At 36.6% G+C, this 9,735-nt stretch overlaps 1 protein-coding gene across 2 annotated transcripts in view; it reads left to right on the top strand.

The window, feature by feature from the left end:
- The first annotated feature begins 79 nt into the window (after nucleotides 1–79).
- Nucleotides 80–9,735, top strand: part of Rbms2 (RNA binding motif single stranded interacting protein 2) — an 89,008-nt gene continuing 79,352 nt past the window's right edge. Inside the window, exon 1 of one of the 2 annotated variants that reach the window (XM_021733510.3) lies at nucleotides 80–270. The gene's annotated coding sequence lies outside the window, so the exon portion shown is untranslated. The remainder of the gene's footprint in view (nucleotides 271–9,735) is intronic. The other variant, XM_040280463.2, reaches the window with a different exon arrangement.

The raw sequence follows: 9,735 nt of genomic DNA, 5'->3' as shown, positions 1-9,735 counted from the left end.
GGATGAGGTTACCCAATGAAAGCAAGGCGGTGGGCTGTCCGCGAGAGCCTGCTGATTCTTCTGCTCACTGGCTACTGCAGCGAGCATTGAGGGCAGGTGTTGTGGGTGGGAAAGCTAGGCAGAACGTCTGCAAAACCCTGGGACGCCACCTGATCGCGGCGGGGTTAGGAACTATGGAATTCTCTGGTAGAGACGAGAGCGGTGCCTCGAGAGAGAAGGATGAGAGTGAGCCCTATTTAGGAATGACTTAATGACCTTCGACGTTCAGAGGTCAGAACCGACCCACAGTAATGCGCTTCACAGTGCGGCCTGCTGGCCAAAAGAGTCGTAGTCACTGTCGCGCGGTGGTGGTGAGTGGAGTCGGTGGCCACAAAATATCTCATCTGGAAACAGCCGCTGGGCCGGGGGTGTAGCTCAGAGCGTTTGCCTAGCATGTGTGAGGTCCTGAGTTCAGTTCCCAGCAAAACACACAGGCGCGCCCCCAACACTAACAAGGGAGAGAGTGGGGCCGAGAAAAAGCCTCCTTGGTGGTTGTTAGGATGCTTGGGTTATAGTTTTACCTCTCATTTATTTTAGCTTCTCATTTATTTTATTTTGTTTTCTTATCTGTAAAGTTCAGACATTGAAATAAGGAAACGCACATGAAAATGTTTTATAAACTCTTATGTGCATCTAGAATTTTGGCTGTTTTAATCGCTTGTCCTTGTTTTCCTCATTGAGAAGAGGTGAGGAACAAAAAACGCTCAGGAATTTTGTCATCTGCCACTTTCATCTTGTATCTCAGCAGCGCCTAAAAACATCTATATTTTGTAGGATTTCGGTAAAGAGCTATTATGGAGTGCCAACCACTTAATTTATCTCTCCTTAACAGAGACCTGCTAAGCAGTTTTTAGTCTGATTTTGAAGATGAGGAAACTAAGATTTAGAAATTATGACTTCTTGCATAAGGTAACCCAGGGCATGAGAACCACAGAGCCAGAAATTAGAACAAAGCCTCTGACTACAAGACTCTCCTTCATGCAGCCCTTCCCCCAAATTAACAATTTGAATTGAATTACCCTAGCAGAAATAACCCTGTCCTTAAAACAGGAATTTTCTGTATGATATAGTACTGAAGGCCATTTCTTGAGGTACCTCTGTCTATACCATAAAATACTATTTTTTTTTTCATTTTTGTATTGAAATGACCACCAAGACGCAACCATGGAGCCAAGTGCGGTGGTACATGCCTAATACCAGGGGCTGCGAAAGCTGAGGCAGAGGATTGAGAGTTCAAAGCCAGCCTCCTCAGCATGGTGAGGCGCTAAGACCCTGTCTCTAAATAGGTCTGGGGATGTAGCTCAGTGGTCCAGTGCCCCTGAATTCAATCTCTAGTTCCAAAAAAAAAAAAAAAAAAAAAAAAAGATGTAACCGTGGGAAACTAAATATCAAAACCATGCTCTTTTGTGGAGCATGTTGTGTGGAAAGGCAGTTCTCCTTTTCCTTGGATAGGGTTGGAGGGGGTTTATTTGGTTTGAAACCAGATGGAGCTGTTTATTTTTCCCTTTTGTAACCATTCCCTATATGCCCTCTCTGTTCTCCTATCAGTAGAACTCCCTCTAATTTAGCACTCCAGCTTGCTGCCTTATGCTTGGCTTTGCGTGAGAGGCAAACTTCTGTGTCTTAATTTTAAATGTAGATTCAATTTAGCATTAGTTTTTCCATATATATATATATATATATATGGCCAATCTTATCTTTGTTTCATAGGAATATTATTTCTCTGAAGGTTTTTGATCTGTTCCAGAGAAAAATAGCATACCTTAGGGAATTACTAAATATTACCAGAAGTTATTTGCTTCCTTTTTTCCTATCACTGCTTCTTTAAATTAACTTTAATTATAATTAGTAATGAGTTTCTCCTTCTCTACACTTATATTAATAGAAACTGGGCAGTGAAAAAATATCTGGTGGTAGATTGGTGGTTCTTTGCATAGAGAACTAGCCCCTGCTTACTTTAACCTTTGAACTGATTTTGCCTCCACTACAAAATGGCTGCCTAGGCATGAAGATGGAGCATGAACTGGTGAGTTGGAAGGCCCCATAGCTTTGAGTCAAGTATAAGATACTCAAGAACAAATTTGTGCCAGGTGTGGTGGCCCATGCCTGTAATCCCAATGATTTGGGAGTTTGAGGGCGGAGGATCACAAGTTCAAGGACAGCCTGGGTAGCTGAGCAAGACTCTCAAAATAAAAAGTAAAAAGGGCTGGGTGGTAGAGCACCCCTGAGTTCAATCATTAGTACCATAAATAAATAAATATTTTTTAAGATGAGTCATCTCAAGTGGTTAAAACTTGGTGGCATCATGTTCTTTTTTTGTTTCTAATTTGAAAAAGACACATCTAGTTTCTATATTAGAGAATTATCCAACTCTGACCTGGGCAACTACACATGAGGGTTTTCATAGGTAAAATAAAACTTTCCTGTGTATCTCCTTTAATAGTGGATTATTTTTTTAAGATTTTTAAAAAGATGGACCCAATATCTTTATTTAATTTGTTTATTTATTTTTTAAGGGGTGCTGAGGATCGAACCCAGTATCTCGTAAGTGGGAGGCAAACACTCTACTGCTGAGCTATAACCCCAGCCCCTGGATTCTTTTATTTATTTATTTATTTAATTTATTTTATTTTTTAGTTGTAGTTGGATACAATACCTTTATTTTATTTATTTATCTTTATGTGGTGCTGAGGATCGAACCCAGAGCCTCGCACCTGATAGGCGAGTGCTCTACTGCTGAGCCACAATCCCAGCCCAATAGTGGATTCTTTAAGTCAGTTTTTGGCTTTGCCAGAATTTCATGGTATATGAAGCCTCCTTAATGGTTTTGAATCCTTAAATTAAAAAAAGCTAAATTATCTGAGGTACAAAATAGGAAACTTGATGTTTGTGTTTGAAGACTTTATTTTTTATGATTTAGATGCTCTCATTTGTTCTACTCTATAGAATATAGCTTGGAAGTCAGTCCAATTGAAGGATTTCACATTTTTTTCACTGTTAGTCTTTGTTAATGGTGCTATTGGGCAAACTCCTTACTGCCTTAGTTTCTCTATTTGTAAAAGATAAAACTTGAATTTTACTGGGTGATTGTACATTCTGAAATAATCGGCTTCCATTAACTCAACGAGTATCTTTTTGTTGGACTATAGTGTGCTAGACTATGTGCTGGAAAATCCAAAAATTTAAAAATTAGGGCTGAGGCTGTGGCTCAGCAGTAGCGCATTTGCCTCGCATATATAAAATGAAGGTCTTAAAAAAAAATGAAGGTCTATCAACAACTAAAAAATATTAAAAATTAATTAAAAACCATTTTAATGAACATAATTTCATTTCTGGTTTTGGGAGAAATGAGAAATGAGAAAGCTAATTTGTAAAATTTCTAATGAAAGATTCTGTGGTGCAGATATTCAGAAGGAAGTATAAAGAAGAAACACCTAACTGGGCTAGGATGAAGGGCCATTGAGTTAAAAGGGGAGAGAACCAATTCTTGGGTATTCTAGACCGAGAGCTGTGCAAGAACAACCAGTGTGAAAGTTACATTTGAGAGACTCTTAATTTCTTTGGAGTAATAAGTGGGTATAAGAAAGTGTGAACTACCAAAGCTGAGTTGTAGGTGGGAGTTACATGTTTTAACATAATGTTAGACTCTCATGGAGAAAATGAAATTTCATATGAGTTCAAATGTATTTGTGAATTATTCCACTGTGCTTTCTTAGTTCCTCTTTAGTTTAACAATTGCAAAACCAAATTTTATAGGACTGAAAGAATATCATAAACACCTTTAAAAAGAAACTATCACATTGGTCCACTTACAATGACTATTCATGCTGTCTTTCTTTTGCCAAATAATGCCATTTTTCTTTTTCTTTTTTTTTTTTTTTGGTACCTAGGATTGAACTCAGGGGTACTCAACCACTAAGCCACATCCCAGCCCTATTTTGTATTTTATTTAGAGACACTGAGTTGCTTAGTGCCTCACAGTTGCTGAGGCTGGCTTTGAACTTGTGATTCTCCTGTCTCAGCCTCCCAAGCCTCTGGGATTACAGGTGTGTGCCACTCTGCTCGGCCAAATAATGCCTCTTGTAATCTAGTTTTTCTGATGGCCATTAAAACCAATTATAGCAAGTCTGAATCATTAAAATATACCAAGAAAATGTGGATTTCTATAAGTATTCCTAAAATATATATTTTTTAGTAGTAGATGGACACAACACATTTATTTTGTTTATTTTTAGGTGGAGCTAAGGATTAAACCCAGTGCCCCGCACGTGCTGGGCAAATGATCCACCATAAGCTACAACCCCAGCCCCTAAAAAATATTTTAAAAAACTCTTTGTAGGCTAAATCTAATTTGAAAGCCTTTGTTGAGATTACTTTTTTTTTTTTTTTGCTGGGAATTGAACCTAGGGCCTTGTGCATGTGAGGCAAGCACTCCACCAACTAAGCTATATACCCAGCCCAAAAAAGCCTTTGTTGAAAAGGCAAAAAGAAAACACATTCAAGGATTGATTGATAATATTTTAATACTTATTTCTTTACCAACTTCTCTGGAGTCTGTAGCAGGAGCATCTTAAGTCCAAGGCCAACCTGGACTATTTAGTGAGCATGTGCCTCAAAATAAAAAATAAAAAGACTAGAGGTATAGCTTAGTGGTAGAACACCCCTGGATTTAAAGCCCTGTACCATATACTCAAATAAAAATCTTGTTTTTTTAACCTAAAGAATATAGATGGGGCTGGGGTAGCTCAGTGGTAGAGCACTTGCTTAGTATGTGTGAGGCACTGGGTTTGATTTGTGAAGCACTGCATATAAATAAATGAATAAAATAAAGGTCCATCAACATCTAAAAAAATTTAGGAAGAAAAAAGAATATAAATGATGTTAAAATTCTACATTATAATATGGTGAATAAATAAAATTATTATTTAAGAGACTAGGTAGAATTTTTTTTTTTTTTTTTAGTAGTGACCACCCTTTCTTCAGGCATTCTTCTCTTTTTTTTTTTTTTAAGAGAGAGAGAGAATTTTTTTTTTTAATATTTATTTTTTAGTTTTCGGCGGACACAACATCTTTGTTTATATGTGGTGCTGAGGATCCAATCTGGGCCGCACGCATGCCAGGCGAGCTTGTTACCACTTGAGCCACATCCCCAGCCCCTAGGTAGAATTTTTAACCATGGTTATCTAATTGAAATAATCCCTAGGCCATAAGTTTTAATGTTCTAATCAATAATCTAATTTGAAATATTTTATCTGGGCAAAGTTGTAATGTGGCCTGTAATCCCAGCGGTTTGGGAGGCTGAGACAGGAGGATAGTGAATTCAAAGTCAGCCTCAGTAAAAGTGAGGCACTAGCAATGCAGTGAGACCCTGTCTCTAAATAAAATACAAAAATAGGCCTGGGGATGTAGCTCAGTGGTTGAGTGCCCCTGAGTTCAATCCTGATAGCAAAAAAAAAAAAAAAAAAAGGGGGGGGTTATTGATTGCTGGGAATTGGACCCAGGTCCTTAGGAATGCTGAGTTCTACCTCTGAAGTACACCCTTAGCCCTTACGTCATCTGTTTTGACCTATCATTTTGCAAAAGTGTGGTGTTTATAGCTCTCTGAACTTCGAGGAAGTTTTCCATAAAACAGTTCTAGATCCTTAGGTAATTTTTGTAGTAACTACTACTCAGAAAAGTGATTTTTCAAGACTAAGGATATTTGCTCAGTTGTGTGCATTTCTTACTCCAATCTATTTAATCTGTTTAAATTAGTTAATTTAAACAGATTAAAAAATACAGTAAAACTGGGCATGGTGGGGCACACCTGTAATCCCAGTAGCTCTGGAGGCTGAGGCAGGAGGATCTTGAATTCAAAAGCCAGCAATTTACTGAGGCCCTAAGCAACTCAGTGAGACCTTGTCTCTAAATAAAATATTTAAAAAGGGTTGGGGATGTGGCTTGGTGGTTAAGCGCCACTGGGTTCAATCCCTGGTACCAAAAAAAAAAAAAAAAAGTACAGAAGGTGATAAATGAAAAAAATTTATATTAAGTATTCATTTTTTTATGGCTATTAGCAATACTGGTGGATTTTAAGTGTCTCTGAATTATCTCAGTTTTGTTTTGGGCAATTCTCATTACTATTTATAACAGAATTAAAGGATTCAAAAATTGTTTAAAGGGGCTGGGGTTGTAGCTCAGTGGTATAGCACTTGCCTAGCCTGTGTGAGGGTTTGGTTTTCAGCACCACATAATAAATAAATAAATGAAGTAAAAAAAATAAATAAATCAGATAACCTTTAAAAATTGTTTAAGGCATTCTGTAGGATCACAATCTCCAATAAAATAATTATTCAGCATAGACACATAAGCAGGGGAAAAATATAGTCATAAAACTTATCAATTAGCCAAAACATTACTAAGAGCTGCTTTTTTTTTTTTCTTTTTGGTACCAGGGATTGAACTTGGGGGCATGTAACCACTGAACTACATCCCTAGCCCTATTTTGTATTTTATTTAGAGATAGGATCTCACTGAGTTCTTAGCAGCTTGCCATTGCTGAGTCTGGCTTTGAACTCATGATCCTCCTGTCTCAGCCCCCTGTGCTGCTAGGATTATGACCACCACGCCTGGTTTAGGGCTGTTTTCTTTTATGATTTTATTTATTCAATTCAAAACTGGAAAGTTTTGAAAGGGCATATAGTGGAGTTGCTCCTGCTTCTCATTTATCCAGTTTCCTTCCCCAGAGGCAAACAATGTTCTTGGAGATATATATATATATATATATATATATATATATATGTATATATATATAGCATATTATATATATTATGCATATTTTATATTAAATATAATATTTAATATTCAATTAGATAACCATGATATATATAACTGTATATATATATAACCATTTTATATATATTATATATACTTAAGTTATGTATAATATATAAGTATATATACATTTAAACTATATTTTATATATTATATATAAATATAAACATATAAAATATAAATAAAACAGATCACTGAACTATGTCCCCAGCCCTTTTATAAAATTTTATCTTCAAGATAGAGTCTTGCTAAATTGCCCGTGCTGGTCTCAAAATTGAGATGCTCTTACCTCAGCCTCCTGAGTACTGGGATTACAAGCATAACTCACCACACCTGACCTGGCTATTTGATAATGACTTGTAAGAACTTTTTGTATATTTTAGAAATTGGCTCTTTGTGATAGAGTTGAATATATTCCCTTTCTTCCTTCTGGTTTATCATTTGACTTTTGGTTTTCCTTTTGTGTTTTTTGCTACATAGAAATTTTTTTATCTTTATAAGATCAGATTTCTTAATTTGTGTTTCCTTTTTCAATGAATAACATTAAAATCTGGCATTCAGTGGAACCACCATTTGACCCAACTATTCCTCTTCTCAGACTATACCCAAAAGACCTAAAAAGAGCATACTACAGGGACACAGCCACATCAATGTTTATAGCAGCACAATTCACAATAGCTAGAATTGGGAACCAACCTAGATGCCCTTCAATAGATGAAAGGATTAAAAAATGTGGCATTTATACACAATGGAATATTACTCAGCACTAAAAAAATAACAAGATCATGGCATTTGCAGGCAAATGGATGGCATTAGAGCAGATTATGCTAAGTGAAGTTAGCTAATCCCTAAAAAACAAATGCCGAATGTCTTCTCTGATATAAGGGGGGTAACTTAAAATGAGATAGGGAGGAAGAGCATGAGAAGAAGACTACCACTAAATAGGAAAGAGAGGTGGGAGGGAAAAAGAGGGAGAAGGGGAGTTGCACAGAAGATGGAAGGAGAACCTCATTGTTATACAGAACACATATATGATGTTGTGATGAGAAAAAGAAAAAAAAAGTGTGTCACATTAGATTGGATAGAGAGAAAGGATGGAAGAGGAGCGGAGGAGTAGGGAGGATAGGAAGGACAGCAGAATAGAATAGACAATATGATTGATGTATGTATATTCCATGTATGTTTTATATGTCAAAATACATTCTGCTGTCATGTATGACTAAAAAATAAAAATAAATCGTATGGTTAAAAAAAAAAGAAAAAAAATATTTATTCACAAAAAAATTTTTTAAAAATCTGACATTCAGCTAAAAGCTTACATATAATCTCATGTATCTTCTGCTTCCTCATCGTTTTACATCCTTGTAATAGGTCTCAAATCCATCTACTTTTCCCATTTTCATTGCTACTGTCCTAATTAAGCTTCTTCTCCCATCTCCATTTTTTGAGACAGGGTTTTTCCTGGGCTGCCATCAAATTCCTGAACTCAAGTTATCCTCCTGCCTCAACCTCCTCAGCAGCTGGGGCTACAGGCATGCATCCTTGTTTAAGGATTTATTTTTTGATGCTGTTATTAATAGAATTAATAGAATTTTTTATAATTTCATATTTTAAAAAATTTTTTTAGTTGTAGATGGACACAATACCTTTATTTTATTTTTTATTTTTATGTGATGCAGGGGATCCAACCTATGCCTCACACATGCTAGGCAAGTGCTCTACCACTGAGCTACAACCTCAGCCCCTCACATTGTTTATTGATCATTTTAGCAATGCAATAGATTTCTATGTATGGATTTTTGTATTCTGTGACTTCATTGAATATATTAATTCTAGTAGTGTTTTTTTTTTTTTTTCCTTTCATTGCTGAGGATTGAACCGGGGGCACTTTATCACTGAGCTTCATCCCTGTCCTTTTTTTAAAAAATTATTTAAAAAAAATTTTATTTGGGGCTGGGGAGGTGGCTCAAGCGGTAGCGCGCTCGCCTGGCATGCGTGCGGCCCGGGTTCAATCCTCAGCACCACATACAAACAAAGATGTTGTGTCCGCCGATAACTAAAAAATAAATATTAAAAAATTATTTACTTCAAAATCATTTTTAATTTTTTATTGAGACAGAATCTTGCTAACTAGCTGAGAGTGTCCTTGAATGTGAAATTCTCCTTCGTTGGCCTCCGAAGTCACTGGGATTACAGGTGTGTGCCACCACACCTGGCTGTACCCAGGCTCTTGTGACCACTGAAGTATACCCCAGCCTGCTACTGGGTCTTTATCTAGATTTATAGCAAGGAATAAAATGGATATGTCATACTCAAACATATCATGTTTAGGTGAAAAAATACATCAAAATTTATAAAATGTTTTATAATCTACAAAATAATTTTATAGTCGTTGTCTGATTTGAATGTTCTGATAATCACTGATAAATAAGCAGAACCAATACTACATGGATTTTGTAGAAAGAAAACTGATTGCGATTTTCTAGTTTAGCACAGCAAATAGTAAAGCTGGTTGTAAATTCCAAACTTTTGATCTGGCTGCTACAAATCCTATACTTGGTTTTTCCATATTTACCAAATATAACCTATTTTACCCAGAAGGTGGCAGTGTTCCTACCTAACCCCAGAACTGGGGATTGAATTGAGGGCCTCATGCATGCCAGGCAAGTCCCCTGCTACAAGTGTTTCTCTTTTTTTTTTTTTTTTTTTTTTTTTAAGAGGAGAGTTAGAGAGGAGAGAGAGAGAATTTTTTTTTTTAATATTTATTTTTTAGTTCTCGGCAGACACAACATCTTTGTTGGTATGTGGTGCTGAGGATCGAACCCGGGCCGCACGCATGCCAGGCGAGCGCGCTACCGCTTGAGCCACATCCCCAGCCCAAGT

This window comes from Ictidomys tridecemlineatus, chromosome 6, assembly GCF_052094955.1.
Source record: "Ictidomys tridecemlineatus isolate mIctTri1 chromosome 6, mIctTri1.hap1, whole genome shotgun sequence".
Taxonomy (NCBI): Eukaryota; Metazoa; Chordata; class Mammalia; order Rodentia; family Sciuridae; genus Ictidomys; species Ictidomys tridecemlineatus.
This window is presented reverse-complemented; position numbering and strand designations above follow the sequence as displayed.